We start from the raw sequence: 18,430 nt of genomic DNA, 5'->3' as shown, positions 1-18,430 counted from the left end.
CTCTGCAATGTCTCCTTTATCAAGCATTCTAACATCTGAAAAGTCTTGCTGAATCTGCTTCCATTGCCCTTCCAGATCATTGAAACTCATTCTCTAAAAAACATTTTCTTGTTTAAACTCTGCTTCTTGTGCCAATTGTCCCCTGATTACGTACCACCCCCACCTTCGATTGGTTTGAGTTGATTTGTTGTTAAGTACAGTGATGATTTGGAGGTGCCAGTGTTGGACTGGGGTGGACAAAGTTAAAAATCACACAACACCAGGTTATAGTCCAACAGGTTTATTTGGAAGCACTAGCTTTCAGTAGCCCATCTGATGAAGGAGCAGCGCTCCAAAAGTTAGTGCTTCCAAATAAACCTGTTAGACTATAACCCGGTGTTGTGTGATTTTTAACTTTATAATCTGGTGTTGTGCAATGTTTAACTAAGCACAGTGGAAAGTTTTGTTCTGCGAGCAGTACAGACAGATCATATTAAACAAGGACATTCTGAGCATAGGTTACTTAATCAGAGCGGGGCATATAAAGTTACACTGCACAGGAGGGGCACGGAGCAAGATCAATATTCGATTGAAATTAGACAGGTCCATTCATCAGTCCATTAACAGCGGGGAAGAAGCTGTTCTAGAACCTGTTGGTGTGTGTGTTCAAGCTTCTGTATCTTCAGCCTGGTGGGAGAGGTCATAGGAAATCATTACCAGGGTGGGAGGGGTCTTTGATGTTGGCAATGTCTTCACAGCAATGAGGAGTGCAGATGGAGTCCATGGATGGGAGGTTGGCTTCAGTGATGGTCTGGGCTGTGCACACAATCTTCTGTAGTTTCTTACAGTCCTGGGCAGACCAGCTGCTGTACCAGGCCGTGATGCACCCAGACAGTATGCTGTCGATGGTGCATATGTAAACGTTGGTGAGGTTCCGTACGGACATGTGGAATTTCCTGAGACTCCTGAGGAAGAAGAGGCATCATTGTGCCATCTTGACGGGGGAGGTCCAAGACACAATTGTTGGTTATCGTAATTCTCTACCTTAAGGACAGCCCCAGCTACACCAGTCTCCTCAATTCCCTCAAACTGTCTATCCTTCTTGTAAAGGCTTGGAAAACTCTGCCAGGGCAGTGTTGGAGGGACCTTTGATAAGTCGGGTCCGAAATAATGGGAGCGAGATTATGGTCTGAAAATTGTGCTGAAAGTTTATATTTCCAAGTTTATGGAAACTTGGGTTCGAAAGCAGAGCTCGGCAGTTTTTGGATTTTCAATTCTGTGAAGACATCGTATTTTATTTCCAAGGATCAGAAATGCATCAATATTACCAGTGAATCACAGCCAGGGATTCCAAGAAGGTATGACTGCTTTTACATAACCTTCAAGTTACCCGTTGGGGTGATGTGTGAGATGTTTCCTGTGTTGAGCTTTTGCAAGCCAGGAAAGAGAGAAACCAGAGGCCAGCGGCAGATCAAGTCTAGCAGGTGTGCTGTTTGACAGTCCAAAAATAGTCAAAGTAATTGGAAAAAAAACTCATCAGAGTTCTCTTCCCGAGGGTTTGGTGAGAAAGATCAGTGAGTCAGCTGCCTGCCGTCTGTCGAAAAGGAGGGAAAAGAGAAAATCACAACCGGCAAATGTGCAGACAACTTCTAAAAAAAAACAAGATGAGTAAAAAGTTAAACAGTAAAAATAGGAAAGATGTCTGACTCAGGTTGAATGTTTGCTAAAATAGGGTCATGTCCAGCACAGAAACAGACCCTTCAGTCTAACTAATCCATGCCGACCAGATATCCCAACCCAATCTAGTCCCACCTGCCAGCACCCGGCCCATATCCCTCCAAACCCTTCCTATTCATATACCCATCCAAATGCCTCTTAAATGTTGCAATTGTACCAGCCTCCACCACATCCTCTGGCAGCTCATTCCACACACGCACCATCCTCTGTGTGAAAAAGTTGCCCCGCAGGTCTCTTTTATATTTTTTCCCTCTCACCCTAAACCTATGCCCTCTAGTTCTGGACTCCCCGATCTCAGGGAAAAGACCTTGTCTATTTACCTAATCCATGCCCCTCATGATTTCATAAACCTCTAAAAGGTCACCCCTCAGCCTCTGACGCTCCAGAGAAAACAACCCCAGCCTATTCAGCCTCTCCCTGTAGCTCAAACCCTCCAACCCTGGCAACATCCTTGTAAATCTTTTCTGAACCCTTTCAAGTTTCACAAATTGCACACAATATGCCAAAAGTGGCCTAACCAATGTCCTGTACAGCCACAACATGACCTCCCAACTCCTGTACTCAATACTCTGACCAATAAAGGAAAGCATACCAAACACCTTCTTCACTATCCTATCTACCTGCAACTCCACTTTCAAGGAGCTGTGAACCTGCACTCCAAGGTCTCTTTGTTCAGCAACACTCCCTAGAACCTTACCATTAAGTGTATAAGTCCTGCTAAGATTTACTTTCCCAAAATGCAGCACCTCGCATTTATCTGAATTAAACTATCCAGGTGGATAGTGCTGTTAAGACGGCATACGGTGTGTTAGGTTTCATTGGTTGAGGGATTGAGTTCCGGAACCACAATATCATGCTGCAACTATACAAAACGCTGGTGCGGCTGCACTTGGAATACTGTGTACATTTCTGGTCACCCTGTTACAGGAAGGATGTGGAAGCATTGGAAAAGGTGCAGAGAAGATTTACCAGGATGTTGCCTGATCTGGAGGGAAGGTCTTATGAGGAAAGGCTGAGAGTCTTGGGTCAGTTCTCATTGGAAAGAAGGCGGCTAAGAGGGGATTTGATCGAGACATACAAGATGATCAGAGGATTAGATAGAGTAGACAGTGAAAGTCTTTTTCCTAGGATGATGATGTCAGCGTGTACGAGGGGCATAGCTACAAATTGAGGGGTGATCGATTTAAGACAGGTGTCAGAGGCAGGTTCTTTACTCAGAGAGTGGTAAGGGCATGGAATGCCCTCCCTGCTGATGTAGTTAACTCAGTCACATTAGGGAGATTTAAACAATCCTTAGATAAGCACATGGATGATTTTGGGATAGTGTAGGAGGACGAGCTGAGAATAGTTCACAGGTCGGTGCAACATCGAGGGCTGAACGGCCTGGTCTGTGCCGCATTGTTCTATGTTCTATGTTCTAACTCCATCTGCCACTCCTCAGCCCATTGGCCCATCTGATCAAGATCCTGTTGTAATCTGAAGTAACCTTCTTCGCTGTTCTCTACACCTCCAATTTTGGTGTAATCTGCAAACTTACTAACTGTACCTCTTACGTTCATATCCAAATCATTTATATAAATGACAAAAAGTAGAGGACCCAGCACCAATCCTTGTGGCATTCCACTGGTCACAGGCCTCCAGTCTCCAAAGGGCTAGTTCTCCCTGTATTCCATGAGATCTAAACTTGCTCACCAGTCTCCCATGGGGAATTTTGTCGAAAGCCTTACTGATGTCCATATAGATCACATCTACCACTCTGCCCTCATCAATCCTCTTTGCTACTTCTTCAAAAAACTCAATCAAGTTTGTGAGACATGATTTCCCACGCACAAAGCCATGTTGACTATCCCGAATCAGTCCTTGCCTTTTCAAATACATGTACATCCTGTCCCTCAGGATTCCCTCCAACAACTTGCCCACCACCGAGGTCAGGCCCACCGGTCTATAGTTCCCTAGCTTGTCCTCACCACCTTTCTTAAACAGTGGCACCACGTTGCTGGGTTAAAGCACTGAATCTTCCTTTTTGCTGTTTGCAGTAATATATTTCCACATTGTCATAAATAGAAGACCATAGGGTGATAGGAAATAAGAACAGGAGGAGGCCGTTCGGCTCCTCAATCCTGCTATGCTATTCTATAAGGTCATGGCTGATCCAAAATTCCTCATGTCCTCTTTCCTGCCCTTTTCCTGGACTTCCCAACAGATGAACAATCTGTCTGTCTCAGTCATAAATATACACAAAGACTTTGCCCCACAGCGCTCTATGGCAGCGAGTTCCAAAGACTCACAGCCATCACATGGGAGGCACCTTCATGATTGTTCCTCACTATGTAATAAATGTGTGTTCTTTTGTTAAAGTAGAATTAACAGCCTAATGTGAATATGCTCACTGACTGGTTACCATGGTAATCAGATTGTGAAGAAAGACTATGTTCTGTCAAGCCAGGCCTCACTCTAAGACAGAAATTGTATTGGACAGATGTCATTACACACCTCTGGGACAGGTAGGACTTTCTTGGATCCTGGCCTCCTGGCTCAGATTTTGGGATGCTACCACTGCAACAGAACAACCCAGGGAATTAAAGGCTGGCGTGGAAGCTGACAACGTGGGCGAGTATGGGGATCGAACTTGTGACCTATGACTTGTCTCAAATTACCATCAACTTGATCATAATCAAAGCCTAAATCAAAGCAAGATGGTTATTGAGGAGAAGTCAACAACTGTGACCCAAAGAGAGTAATTTGAGGAAGAAGGAAACTCATTAAAGTCAGATTGGGTGAGAGATCGTCTGCTGGTACACTGTATAGATATCATTAGTTTTACACCTTCACAGAAATGGGCTTCATAGTGACATAATTCACGCCTGGCCTTCAAACACAAGAGTGAGTCACAGACCAATGTTTGGGTACAATAACAACATTTAAAAGGCATCAGGATGGGTACGTGAATAGGAAGGGTTTAGAGGGTTAGATGCTGGCAAATGGGACGAGACTAATTTAGGATCCCTGGTCAAGGAGATCCGGCAATATCAAGTTGGCTGACAGCTTACAGGTGCAGAAGGATCTGGGTAACAGGCAACAGGCATTAGAACGACAAGTCTTTTAAACATAGTAAAACATCCCAAGGCAATTCATAGTGGTGTAATCTAACATGCATTTGATCCAGGACACCATCCAGGACAAAGCAGCATACTTAATAATCACTCCATCCACCTCCTTCAATAACCACTCCCTCAGTAGCAGCAGTGTGGACCATCTACAAGATGCACTGCAGAAATTCATCAAAAATCCTCAGACAGCACCTTCTAAACCCATAACCACTTCCATCTAGACGGATGACGGCAGCAGATACATGGGAACACCACCCCCTGCAAGTTCCCCTCCGAGCTACTCACCATCCTGACTTGGAAATATATCGCCGTTCCTTCAGTGTCACTGGGTCAAAATCCTAGAATTCCCTCTCTCAGGGACATTGTGGGTCTAACTACATGACATAGACTGCAGTGGTTCAAGAAGACAGCTCACCCCCACCTTCTCAAGGGGCAACTAGGGACGGGCAATAAATGCTGGGGCCAGACAGTGACACCCACATCCCACAAAAATCAATAAATATCATCCAAGTTCAGTGGGTAATAGGGAAGGCAAATGGAATATTGGTCTCTATTTCAAAGGGAATGGAATATAAATATAAAGATAAACCTGTACAAGGCCGGGTCAGACCACAGTTGGAATACTGTGAACAATTTTGGATTGTCACCTAAGGAAAGATACACTAGATGTATCCAGAAAAGGTATATTCGGCTGATCCCAGGTAGGGAGGGATTGGGGAGAGGCTGAGTAGATTGGACCTGTACTTACTTGAATATAGAAGAATGAGGATCAGAGCAGACTCACTGGACTGAATGGTCTACTCTGACCATGTTATATGGTCTTACAATGAACCAAATCATTCACTTAATTTTTCTAGCTGGTGACGTAGTGATAGTTTTACATAGTGATAGTGACTGGACAGAACCCCAAGTTAATGTTGCAGGCACATGGATTTGAATCTCACTGGAGCAGAAGGTGAAATCTGAGGTCATTAAGTCTGGAATTAAAAGCCAGTCCAATAGCAACTGTGTAACCACTCTCGGTCATTTTAAAAACCCTTTGGTCCACCAAACGTTCTTTAGGGAGGGAAATCTGCTTTCCTTACCTGATCTGATTTTCATGTAACTCCAGATCTACAGCAACTCCAAACTGCCCTCCAATATCCTGCAGAGGATCCCCTCTGCAACTGGTTCCTCATCTTCCAAACCCACAGACAAAAAAACAGTAGGGATAGGCAATCACCCCTCCTCCATCATAACCCTCAACACTGCAACCCCTCAAGGCCGTGTACTCAGCCCCTTACTATACTCCTTATACACTCATCACTGTGTGGCCAAATTCAGCTCTAACACCGTTGATTAATTTGCTGATGACACCACCAAAATGGGTTAGATCACAAACAAAGACAAGACAGAGTACAGGAAAAATCTGGACAGCTTGGTGGTATGGTGTAGAGACAATAATCTCTCCATCAATGTCAGCAAAACAAAGAAGCTGGTCATTAGCCTCAGGAAGCAGAGAGGAGGGCTTGCCCCGTTGCATCAGTGTTACTGAGGTGGAGAAGGTCAGGAACCTCATGTTTCTAGGAGTAAATATCACAACAATCTGTCCTGGTCCACCCATATTGATGTGATTATCAAGAAAGCACACCAATGTCTCTATGTCCTCAGGAGGCTAAGGAAATTCAGCAAGTCCGCAAGGACTCTTACCAATTTTTATTGATGCGCTATAGAAAGTATCCTATCTGGATATATCACAGCGTGGTATGGTAATTGCTCTTCCCAACACAGCCAGAAACCACAGAGAGTCGTGAACACAGTCCAGTCCATCGCACAATCTAGCCTTCCTTCCATTGACTCCACCTACACTTCCCGTTGCCTCGTTATACTCTCTTCCATCTGGCAGAAGACAGAAAAGTTTAAAAATATGGACAACAGGTTTAAAAACAGCTTCTTCCCTGCTGGTATCAGGCTAATGAATTGATCTAGAATTATAGAGTCATAGAGATGTACAGCATGGAAACAGACCCTTCGGTCCAACTCGTTCATGCCGACCAGATATCCCAACCTAATCTAGTCCTCCTTGCCAGCACCCGGCCTATATCCCTCTAAACCCTTCCCATTCATATACCCATCCAAATGTCTTTTAAATGTTGCAATTGTACCAGCCTCCACCGCATCCTCTGGCAGCTCATTCCATACACGTATCACCCTCTGTGTAAAACAAGTTGCCCTTTATATCTTTTTTATATCTTTCCCCTCTCACCCTAAACATATGCCCTCTAGTTCTGGACTTCCTGATCCCAGGGAAAAGACTTTGTCTATTTATCCTGTCCATGCCCCTCATAATTTTGTAAACCTCTATAAGGTCACCCCTCAGCCTCCGACACTCCAGGGAAAACAGCCCCAGCCTGTTCAGCCTCTCCCTATAGCTCAGATCCTCTAACCCTGGCAACATCCTTGTAAATCTTTTCTGAACCCATTCAAGTTTCACAACAACATCTTTCCGATAGGAAGGAGACCAGAATTGCACGCAATATACTAACAATGGCCTAACTAATATCCTGTACAGCCGCAACATGACCTCCCAACTCCTGTACGCAATACTCTGACCAATAATGGAAAGCAAACCAAACGCCTTCTTCACTATCCTATCTACCTGCGACTCCACTTTCAAGGACCTGTGAATCCACACTCCAAGATCTCTTTGTTCAGCAATACTCCAGGACCTTACCATTAAGTGTATAAATCCTGCTAAGATTTGCTTTACCAAAATGCAGCACCTCACATTTATCTGAATTAAACTCCATCTGCCACTTTTTTTTTAGATTCCCTACAGTGTGGAAACAGGCCCTTCGGCCCAACAAGTCCACACCCACCCTCCAAAAAGCAACCCACCCAGACCCATTCCCCTAACACTATGGGTAATTTATCACGGCCATTTTACCTGACCTGCAGATCATTGGACTGTTGGAGGAAACCAGAGCACCTGGAGGAAACCCACGCAGACACGGGGAGAATGTGCAAACTCCACACAGACAATTGCCTGAGGTGGGAATTGAACTCAGGTCTCTGGTGCTGTGAGGCAGCAGTGCGAACCACTGTACCACCGTGCCACCCATAGAAGTTGACTGCAGTGACCCTGACGTGAGTTGAACACGCAACCTGCTGATCTGGAGTCAGACGCGCTACCATTGCGCTACAAGCTCTCAAGCTCTCGGCCCATTGGCCCATCTGATCAAGATCCTGTTGTAACCTGAGGTAATCCTCTTCGCTCTCCACTACACCTCCAATTTTGGTGTCATCTGCAAACTTACTAACTGCACCTCTTATGCTCGCATCCAAATCATTTATGTAAATGACAAAAATTAGAGGATCCAGCACTGATCCTTGTGGCACTCCACTGGTCACAGGTCTCCAGTTTGAAAAACAATCCTCCACCACCACCCTCTGTCTTCTACCTTTGAGCCAGTTCTGTATCCAAATGGTTAGTTCTCCCTGTATTCCGTGAGATCTAACCTTGCTAATCAGTCTCCCATGGGGAACCTTGTCAAACGCCTTACGGAAGTCCACATAGATCACATCTACCACTCTGCCCTCATCAATCCTCTTTGTTACTTCTTCAAAAAACTCAATCAAGTTTGTGAGACATGATTTCCCACGCACAAAGCCATGTTGACTATCCCGAATCAGTCCTTGCCTTTCCAAATACATGTACATCCTGTCCCTCAGGATTCCCTCCAACAACTTGCCCACTACCGAGGTCAGGCTCACCGGTCTATAGTTCCCTGGCTTGTCTTTATTGCCCTTCTTAAACAGTGGCACCACGTTTGCCAACCTCCAGCCTTCCAGCACCTCACCTGTGACTATCGATGATACAAATATCTCAGCAAGAGGCCCAGTAATCATCTCTTTAGCTTCCCACAGAGTTCTCGGGTATACCTGATCAGGTCCTGGGGATTTATCCACCTTTAACCGTTTCAAGACAGCCAGCACTTCCTCCTCTGTAATCTGGACATTTTGCAAGATGTCACCATCTATTTCCCTATAGTCTATATCTTCCATATCCTTTTCCACAGTAAATACTGATGCAAAATACTCATTTAGTATCTCCCCCATTTTCTGTGGTTCCACACAAAGGCCGCCTTGCTGATCTTTGAAGGGCCCTATTCTCTCCCTAGTTACCCTTTTGTCCTTAATATATTTGTAAAGACCCTTTGGATTCTCTTTAATTCTATTTGCCAAAGCTATGTCATGTCCCCGTTTTGCTCTCCTGATTTCCCTACTTCCTTTATACTCTTCTAAGAATTCACTCGATCTATCCTGTCTATACCTTACATATGTTTCCTTCTTTTTCTTAACCAAACTCTCAATTTCTTTCGTCATCCAGCATTCCCTATACCTACCAGCCTTCCCTTTCACCCTGACAGGAATATACTTTCTCTGGATTCTCGTTATCTCATTTCTGAAGGCTTCCCATTTTCCAGCCGTCCCTTTACCTGTGAACATCTGCCCCCAATCAGCTTTTGAAAGTTCTTGCCTAATATCATCAAAATTGTCCTATCTCCAATTTAGAACTTCAACTTTTAGATTTGGTCTATCTTTCTCCATCACTATTTTAAATCGAATAGAATTATGGTCACTGGCCCCAAAGTGCTCCCCCACTGACACCTCAGTCACCTGGCCTGGCTTATTTCCCAAGAGTAGGTCAAGTTTTGCACCTTCTCTAGTTGGTACATCCACATACTGAATCAGAAAATTGCCTTGTACACACTTAACAAATTCCTCTCCATCTAAACCCTTAACACTATGGCAGTCCCAGTGTATGTTTGGAAAATTAAAATCCCCTACAATAAACACCCTATTATTCTTACAGATAGCTGAGATCTCCTTACAAGTTGGTTTAATATTCCAATTGTTGAGAGATCACAGTGCTTGCAGGTGCAGAGGGATCTGGGCATTTTTGGACATGAAGCCAGGAATGTATGGACATTTTCTCTATTGTTCTAAGGGACGAGGATGTCTCTGCTGAGTAATACCTTTGTTGCTCACCCCCTAGTGTGAACACTGCTTCAAAAGAGCCATTAGGTTTCACCCTGATGTGATGTCGAGGGATTCCTTTTCAGAAATGGGAGAGATCAGCTGATCAGCTTGTTCATAGCAAACTTTCCTCCACCTCAATCAGACAATAACGAGCACCTCTCCAACTAGTCACTGTGGAAAATCAATTCTGGATTAGTGGTACTGGAAGAGCACAGCAGTTCAGGCAGCCTCCAAGTAGCTTCGAAATCGACGTTTCGGGCAAAAGCCCTTCATCAGGAATAAAGGCAGTGAGCCTGACGGGTGGAGAGATAAGCTAGAGGAGGGTGGGGGGTGGGGAGAAAGTAGCATAGAGTACAGTGGGTGAGTGGGGGAGGAGATGAAGGTGATAGGTCAAGGAGGAGAGGGTGGAGTGGATAGATGGAAAAGAAGATAGGCTGAGTGAGAGACTATAGCAAAGCAAGTGGTTATCACCAGTCATTTGATTTCAAGGCAGCCTTCTTCAGATAATAATCTAGTGTCCAAAGTGAACTCGCAGTGACTCGTTTTTGAGAAACAAGTTTAGCTATTTAGACCAAGCATGAAATAGATTCCATTGTCTACCATCATCTAAATCGTTAGCACATATTAAATACAAAACATCTGGATAACACCAACAAATTGAACAATTTCATATTTTCCTAATTAAACCCCATTTATCAGATCTTTACACAATCATTTTACTGATCTATATCCGTTTACAGCCACCACGCGTCCTCTTCAGAATCTACTTTCTGATCAACTTTGTGTTATCAGCAAAAGTAGTGAAGCATAATTTGAGTCATTTAATCAATTCATTTTAATGTTTAAAAGGTTAAGGTCCCTGCACTGATCCCTTCGACAGACCACTCATTTTTATTCACTCATATGGGACATGAATGTCGCTGGCTGGGCCCAGCATTTATTACCCGTCCCTAGTTGCCCCTTGAGAAGGTGGGGGTGAGCTGCCTTCTTGAACCACTGCTGTCCATGTGCTGTATGTAGACACACAATGTCCTTAGGGAGGGAATTCCAGGATTCTGACCCAGTGACAGTGGAGGAACGGTGATATATTTCCAAGTCGGGATGGTGAGGGGCTTGGAGGGGAACTTGCAGGGGCTGGTGTTCCCATGTATCTGCTGACCTTGCTCTTCTAGATGGAAGTGGTTGTGGGTTTTGAAGGTACTGTCTGAGGATCTTTGATGAATTTCCTGTAAATGGTACAAACTGCTGCTACATTACATGTTCTGTCTCTCCAGGCAGAAAGTGACTCATTTACAGTGACTCTCCTGTGAGCGAGCCATTTTCCTACACAATGAACATCCATTTTCCACAACGCGTTTTGATGTTGCACCTTATTAAATGACTTCTGGATTTCTGTTTCGACACAACAAACATTCCTTCGTCAATCAATCGGTCTACTATGATTTCCCTTTCACTGCGCCACAGTGGGCGACATGGTGGCACAGTGGTTAGCCCCGCTGCCTCACAGCGCCAGGGACCCAGGTTCAATTCCTGCCTCAGGTGACTGACTGTGTGGAGTTTGCACATTCTCCCCGTGTCTGCGTGGGTTTCCTTCGGGTGCTCTGGTTTCCTCCCACAGTCCAAACATGTGCAGGTTAGGTGGATTGCCCGTAGTGTTAGGGGCAGGGGTAAATGTAGAGGGGTGGGTGGCAGGTCGGTGTGGACTTGTTGGGCTGAAGGGCCTGTTTCCACACTGTAAGTAATCTAATCTGATTACAAAAGCAGACTCTGCCTGGTCATCTCAAATGTTTCTAAGTGCTCTGCTGTCGTGTCTTTCAGAACGGTTTCGAACAGTGAACTCGCCAAAGGTTTCCTGTTTTCTACATCCCTCCTTTATCAAGCCATAGAGTCACACATGTGACTTCACAATCTAATGGCACCTTCCACCTCCCATCACCTGGGAGCTTTAAAAAATTATATCGCTGCAATGTTCTCATTTGCCACTTCTTTTCAGGCCCAGGGAGGAAGTCCATCAAGACTTGGGCACCTTTCAGCCCAGAATTCCAACAATTTACTCATTACCACTTCCCTTGACATACCCAACACCAGTACAGCATGGGGTTAAATACAGAATATATCTCCCTTCACACTGTTTCCATCAAACATTCCCTGGACAGGAACAAAAAGGGTTAGACACAGGCACAGGGTTAGATACAGAGTAAGGCAGTCTCTACTCTTTTAAACTAAAAACGCTGTCCCCATCCAAACACTCACAGGACAGGTACAGCACAAGGTTAGAGAGAGAGAAAATCTCCCCTTACTGTTTTAAACAAATAATAAAGGTCCCTCTTCAGTGTCCCCATCAAACACTCCCAGGACAGTGACAACACAGGGTTAGATACAGAGTAAAGCTCCCTCTACACTGTCCCCATCAAACACTCCCAGGACAGGGACATCACAGGGTTAGATACAGAGTAAAGCTCCCTCTACACTGTCCCCCATCAAACACTCACAGGGCAGGGACAGCACAAGGTTAGAGAGAGAGAAAATCTCCCTTTTTTTTAAACAGGAAGTAAGCCTTCCTATACACTGTCCCCATCACACACTCACAAGGCAGGGATACTATGGGGTTAGTTACAGAGTGAAGTTTCCCCGACACTGTCCCCATCAAACACTCCCAGGACAGGGACAGCACAGGGTTAGATACAGAATAAATCTCCCTTTCCAGTGTCCCCATCAAACACTCCCAGGACAGGGACAGCATGGGGTTAGATACAGAATAAATCTCCCTCTACAGTGTCCCCATAATATACTCCTAGGACAGGGACATCACAGGGTTAGATACAGAGTAAAGCTCCCTCTATAGTGTCCCCATCAAACACTCCCAGGACAGGGACAGCATGGGGTTAGTTACAGAGTAAAGCTGCCTCTACACTGTCCCCATTAAACACTCCCAGGACAGGGACAGCACACGGTTCAATATGGAATAAAGTTCCCTCTACACTGTCCCCATAATACACTCCTAGGACAGGGACATCACAGGGTTAGATACAGAGTAAAGCTCCCTCTATAGTGTCCCCATCAAACACTCCCAGGGACAGGGACAGCATGGGGTTAGATACAGAGTAAAGCTGCCTCTACACTGTCCCCATTAAACAGTCCCAGGGACAGGGACAGCACAGGGTTAGATACAGAGTAAAGCTGCCTCTACACTGTCCCCATCAAACAATCCCAGGGACAGGGACAGGGACAGCACAGGGTTAGATACAGAGTAAAGCTCCCTCTACACTGTCCCCATCAAACACTCCCAGGACAGGGACAGCACAGGGTTAGATACAGAGTAAAGCTGCCTCTGCACTGTCCCCATTAAACAGTCCCAGGTGAATTTACTTTTCCTCAGAACCTGTTGAAAGTTGTCAACAATGCGCTTGTCAGTTTAAATGGAAACTTTCTCTTTGTGGACCACGATCTAGTTTACTTTCCGATTCAGATGAGACAGAGCAAGAGGGCTGATAGCAGATTTAGGAAGAAGTGGGTGTGGTCTGGGAAAGGGGGTGTGGAGAGAATTGGGAACTTGTGAACAAGCTGTCAACTCTGATGCTGTTTATCCTGACTGGCCTCACACCTTTTGCAGGTTCAACACCTTCTCATCATAATCCTGAACAGTACCATTCAGAATCACTGTCAGAACCCTTTTGGGATCGATATCCCAGATTTCTGCACTTCCTGATGCCACGTTTGTTAAGCTGCGTGTTGTGTGGCTGACCTGATAAAATCCTGGATTAGTGGTGCTGGAAGAGCAAAGGAGCCTTCCACATCCATCAAAGTTTAACTTGCACATCCACTAATATCATTTATTGTATCCGTTGCTCCCGATGCGGTCTCCTCTACATTGGGAGACTGGACGCCTCCTAGCAGAGCGCTTTAGGGAACATCTCTGGGACACCCACACCAATCAACCACGCCGCCGCCTGGCCCAACATTTCAACTCCCCCTCCCACTCTGCCGAGGACATGGAGGTCCTGGGCCTCCTTCACCGCCGCTCCCTCACCACCAGACGCCTGGAGGAAGAACGCCTCATCTTCCACCTCAGAACACTTCAACCCCAGGGCATCAATGTGGACTTCAACAGTTTCCTCATTTCCCCTTCCCCCACCACGCCCCAGTTCCAAACTTCCAGCTCAGCACTGTCCCCATGACTTGTCCTACCTGCCTATCTCCTTTTCCACCCTCTCCTCCCTGACCTATCACCTTCATCCCCTCCCCCACTCACCTATTGTACTCTATGCTACTTTCTCCCCACCCCCACCCTCTTCTCACTTACCTCTCCACGCTTCAGACTCTCTGCCTGTATTCCTGATGAAGGGCTTTTGCCCGAAACATCGATTTCGAAGCTCCTCTGATGCTGCCTGAACTGCTGTGCTCTTCCAGCACCACTAATCCAGAATCTGGTTTCCAGTATCTGCAGTCATTGTTTTTACCTCATAAATTCCTGGCCCTTGTGGACATATACATTTCAGGAAAACGTGTTTCTGCAGCAGTCCTCTTGAATATGCAAATAACATTAAGTTCCTCAATTTGAGCTCCACCTCATGTTTCTGTTTTCAAGACAATTCAGTTCGGTGCCACCACACCTCACAGTTTAACTCTTTCAGTGCTGGACGTCAGTGCCCTTTCAACATCAATGTCTCTGCCTAGAGGTGTTGTAATCAGGGCAGAAAACAGTTACCCTGGTTGGCATCTTAACAAGACTCTCTATAGCTGAAACCGCATTATCATTTGGATATGAACAAACAGAACTGTGGGTGGTGGAAATCAGAAACAAAAATAGAAATTGCTGGAAAAACTCAGCAGGTCTGGCAGCGGAGAGAAAGCAGAGTTAATGTTTCGGGTCCAGTCACCCTTCTCCAGAACACCTCGGCAGGACACCTTGGATTTAAGGGGTTTCCAGTTGATTTTTAAACATCGTCCTAGGTTTTCCCACGGGAGGAAACATCCGCCCGGTCACAACGCCTCAAGACCTCTGGTTTCCGCCCTCCGACACTTCTAAACTCCAGGGGAAACAAGCCCAACCTCTGTAGCCTTCCCTCAGAGGGCATCCCAAGTGCTAGTCTGGTAAGCCTTCTTGGAACTGCCTCTAATGCACTAACAAACCTCCCGAAATAAGGAGACCAACATTCCAGACGTGGTCCCCAGGCCCCAGTTTGATTAAAGCACAACCTCCCTATTTTTGTATTTAAGTCAGGGATTCAAAATCACTGCAAGATTATCCAGAGGGGAAATGAGAAAGAAAACGTCACTCCGAGAGTTTTTGGAGCAGGAACATTCTTCCTGAAAATGTAGCGGAAGCTGGTTCCATGAATTTTTTTTTAAGAGAGTTGGATAGGTTTTGGAGGAAGAGGAGTTTACAGGATTCCAATCATTTCCTCCTATGTTTTATATTTAGATTTCCCATACCATTGGGATTGAGTCCTCTTCCTCTGTGAAATACTCACTCAATAACCCTGCCATTTCTTAAAGACATTTTCAATATTCCATGTGTTTATCTTTCATGGATTTAATATTCCCCGAGCCACACTCTGCAGCGATATATCCCTAAAAACTGATCTGTTAGCTTTGATATGTCTGAAAAGTCTTCGAGTAATCTTTTCACACACCCTGTTACTTTCTTTGGATCTTTTTACTCTTCAATTTGCCTGATGCTGATCTCACACCATCAATACTTAATCATGAAGTAATTAGCTTTTAGGGTCATGTTCTATCAAGTACTTGATCAAGTGTCTTCACAATCTTCAGCAAACTGTGGTTACTTCACGTTGCATCCTGTGTGAAGATATCTAACTCAAGCTAAAGTCCTTTTCTGTTCCAAAATTAACAGCATCAGAAGTCACATGACACCAAGTTATAGTCCAACAGGTTTATTTGAAATCACAAGCTTTCGGAGTGCAGGAAGCTGTTAGACTATAACCTGGTACCATGTGACTTCTGGCCCCTCCACATCAAAACATAACAGCAGTTTCAGCTTGCATTTACATAGCACCTTTCAAACATCCCAAGGAAAAATCATCAAATTTAATTGGGCATCAAGCTGCAGACAGAATTGCTCAGGCATCCGTCCAAAACCCCAGGGAGGGAGGTGGGTCTTAAGGAGCTTCCCATGGGAGGACAAAGTGTTGGAAAGGTTTGAGGAGGAAATTCCGCAGCTTAGTATTCAGACAATGCAAGATATAACTGCCAGCAGTGGTACAAATTAGACCAAAATGCTCTTGAGACCAGAAATGTAGGAGCACAGAGATCATAGAATCCTGACAGTGCAGAAAGAGGCCATCCTACCCATCAAGTCCTGCACCAACTGTTGGCCGAACATCCCTCCAAGACCCAGAAACCCTCACTATCCCTGTAACCACGCGTTTCCCATGGCCAACTCACCCTAACCTGCACATCCCTGGACACTACTGGACAATTTCCCTTGGCCAACCCACCCTAACCTAAACATTCCTGGACACCATAGGGCAATTTCCCATGGCCAACCCACCCTAACCTGCACATACTCTGGATGGTGGGTTTACAATGTCCACCACCCAGAGTGGCTCAGCAGGAGTACTACTGAGTACCATCAAGCCAGGGGATCAGCTTTGGTTCAATGGGATTGCAGGAGGGCATGCCAGAGGAGCTGGACCAGCATGGCATTGCCTTGGAATTTACAGCCAAGTTGTGAGGAACTGATGGGTATTTTCCAGAAACCACTTGCAGTCCTTTCCCCACTTGCCCCATCTCCGTGGCTAAAAACCCAGGATATTTTACACAGCTATCAGCTGTGTTCACTGGGTTTTGTTGGAACTGAGTTAAGAGCGTTGTGGGTTCATGCCGCACAGGAACTGACTGCTATACCTCTGCCAGTACAGTGGGAGAATTGCACAATGCAGGCCTCATTTATCGCCATGTAAATTAGTCCACCATCTACAAGTTTGATTCTATGACTTTACCTTCAATAGCATTTTAGGAGTCTCCCCAGAGTCTGCTTCAGAAATTGCATTCCTCATTATCCTGCATCGAGTATTGAATGAACAGAAGTTTCCTCCGATTAAATGTTGGAAAAACAGAAGCCATTGTCTGAGACAAGCTCTGTTCCCTAGGTACCAACTCCATCTGTCTCCTTGGTAACTATCTGAGTTTAAAATAATTGCAACCTTGACGTCATATTTGCCCCTAAGGTGAACTTCTGAGCTCAGTAATCCACAACATCACTGAGACTGTCGATCCCCACCTCCATAACATCATCCAACATCAACCCTCAACATCTGCAGTTAAAATCCTTCACCATGACCAATACACCCCTGATGGTTAAAAAAAAACCCAAAGAACTGCAGACACTTGAAATCAGAAATAAAACAGAAATCCCTAAAAAACTCAGCAGATTTGGCAGCATCTATGGATAGCAATCAGTTAACATTTTGGGTCAAGTGACTCTTCCTTAGAACTGATGGTAGCTGGTAAAATGTAGGTTTAAATGCTGAAGATAGGCTGGTAAGAAGTAAACTAGAGGTGGACATATAGCCTGAAGAGGGAAAAAAAACACTAAAGACCAACTGACTCCCACAGTTACCGTGACTACACATCCTCATACCCTGCATCCTGGAAAGACTCTATTCCATTCTCCCAGTTCCTCTGTCTCTGTGGCACCTGTTCTGATGTTGCCAACTCTGACCAGGGAGACTCCGAGATGTCCACCTTCTTTCAATGCAAGCTGGAAGAACAGCACCTCATTTTCCACTTGGGGACCCTGCAGCCTTCTGGACTGGACATTGAGTTCAACAATTCTGGAGTGTGAGGTACTCCCCCTCCCCCTTGTCCTTATCCAACCCCCACACACCAGGCCTTATTATTTATTCCTGATGAAGGGCTTTTGCCCGAAACGTCGACTTCGCTGCTCGTTGGATGCTGCCTGAACTGCTGTGCTCTTCCAGCACCACTAATCCAGTATTTGCTTTCCAGCATCTGCAGTCATTGTTTTTACCTTACTATCACATGGTCTACTATTACACACAACCATTGTTAGTCACTAACCATCCTGATTAACAGATATTCACTCTCACAGTCTGACGGGGAGTGTATCTGTGGAATTCTTTACCACAGAGAGCTGTTGAGGCCAAGCCATTGAATATATTCAAGAAAATTATCAATAAATGTTTAAATCTTAAAGGCACCAAAGGATGTGGAGGGTAAGTGGAAATTAGATTGGATTTTCTACAGTGTGGAAATAGGCCCTTCGGCCCAACAAGTCCACACTGACCCTCTGAAGAGTAACCCACCCAGACCAATTTCCCTCTGACTAATGCACCTAACACTACGGGCAGTTTAGCATGGCCAATTCACCTGACCTGCACATCTTTGGACTGTGGGAGGAAACCCACGCAGACACGAGGAGAATGTGCAAACCCCACACAGACAGTCACTCGAGGCTGGAATTGAACCTGGGACCCTGGTGCTAACCTCTGAGTCACTATGCCACCCATAAACGTAGCATTGAGACAGAGAATCAGCCATAAAAATAATGAATGACAGAGCAGATTTGATTGCCCGAATGGTTTACATCTATAGAT

General features: G+C 45.3%; 1 protein-coding gene across 4 annotated transcripts in view; it reads right to left on the bottom strand.

Annotated features, from left to right (window-relative positions):
• The window catches only part of LOC140476059 (probable G-protein coupled receptor 132), a 102,707-nt gene that overhangs the window by 41,623 nt on the left and 42,654 nt on the right, over window positions 1–18,430 (bottom strand). The window contains exon 1 of one of the 4 annotated variants that reach the window (XM_072568035.1): window positions 14,309–14,444. The exons of 2 other annotated variants lie outside the window; for them this stretch is intronic. The gene's annotated coding sequence lies outside the window, so the exon portion shown is untranslated. One more of the 4 variants, XM_072568036.1, reaches the window with a different exon arrangement.

The sequence above is a fragment of the Chiloscyllium punctatum genome, chromosome 4 (genome assembly GCF_047496795.1).
Source record: "Chiloscyllium punctatum isolate Juve2018m chromosome 4, sChiPun1.3, whole genome shotgun sequence".
Lineage (NCBI taxonomy): Eukaryota > Metazoa > Chordata > Chondrichthyes > Orectolobiformes > Hemiscylliidae > Chiloscyllium > Chiloscyllium punctatum.
This window is presented reverse-complemented; position numbering and strand designations above follow the sequence as displayed.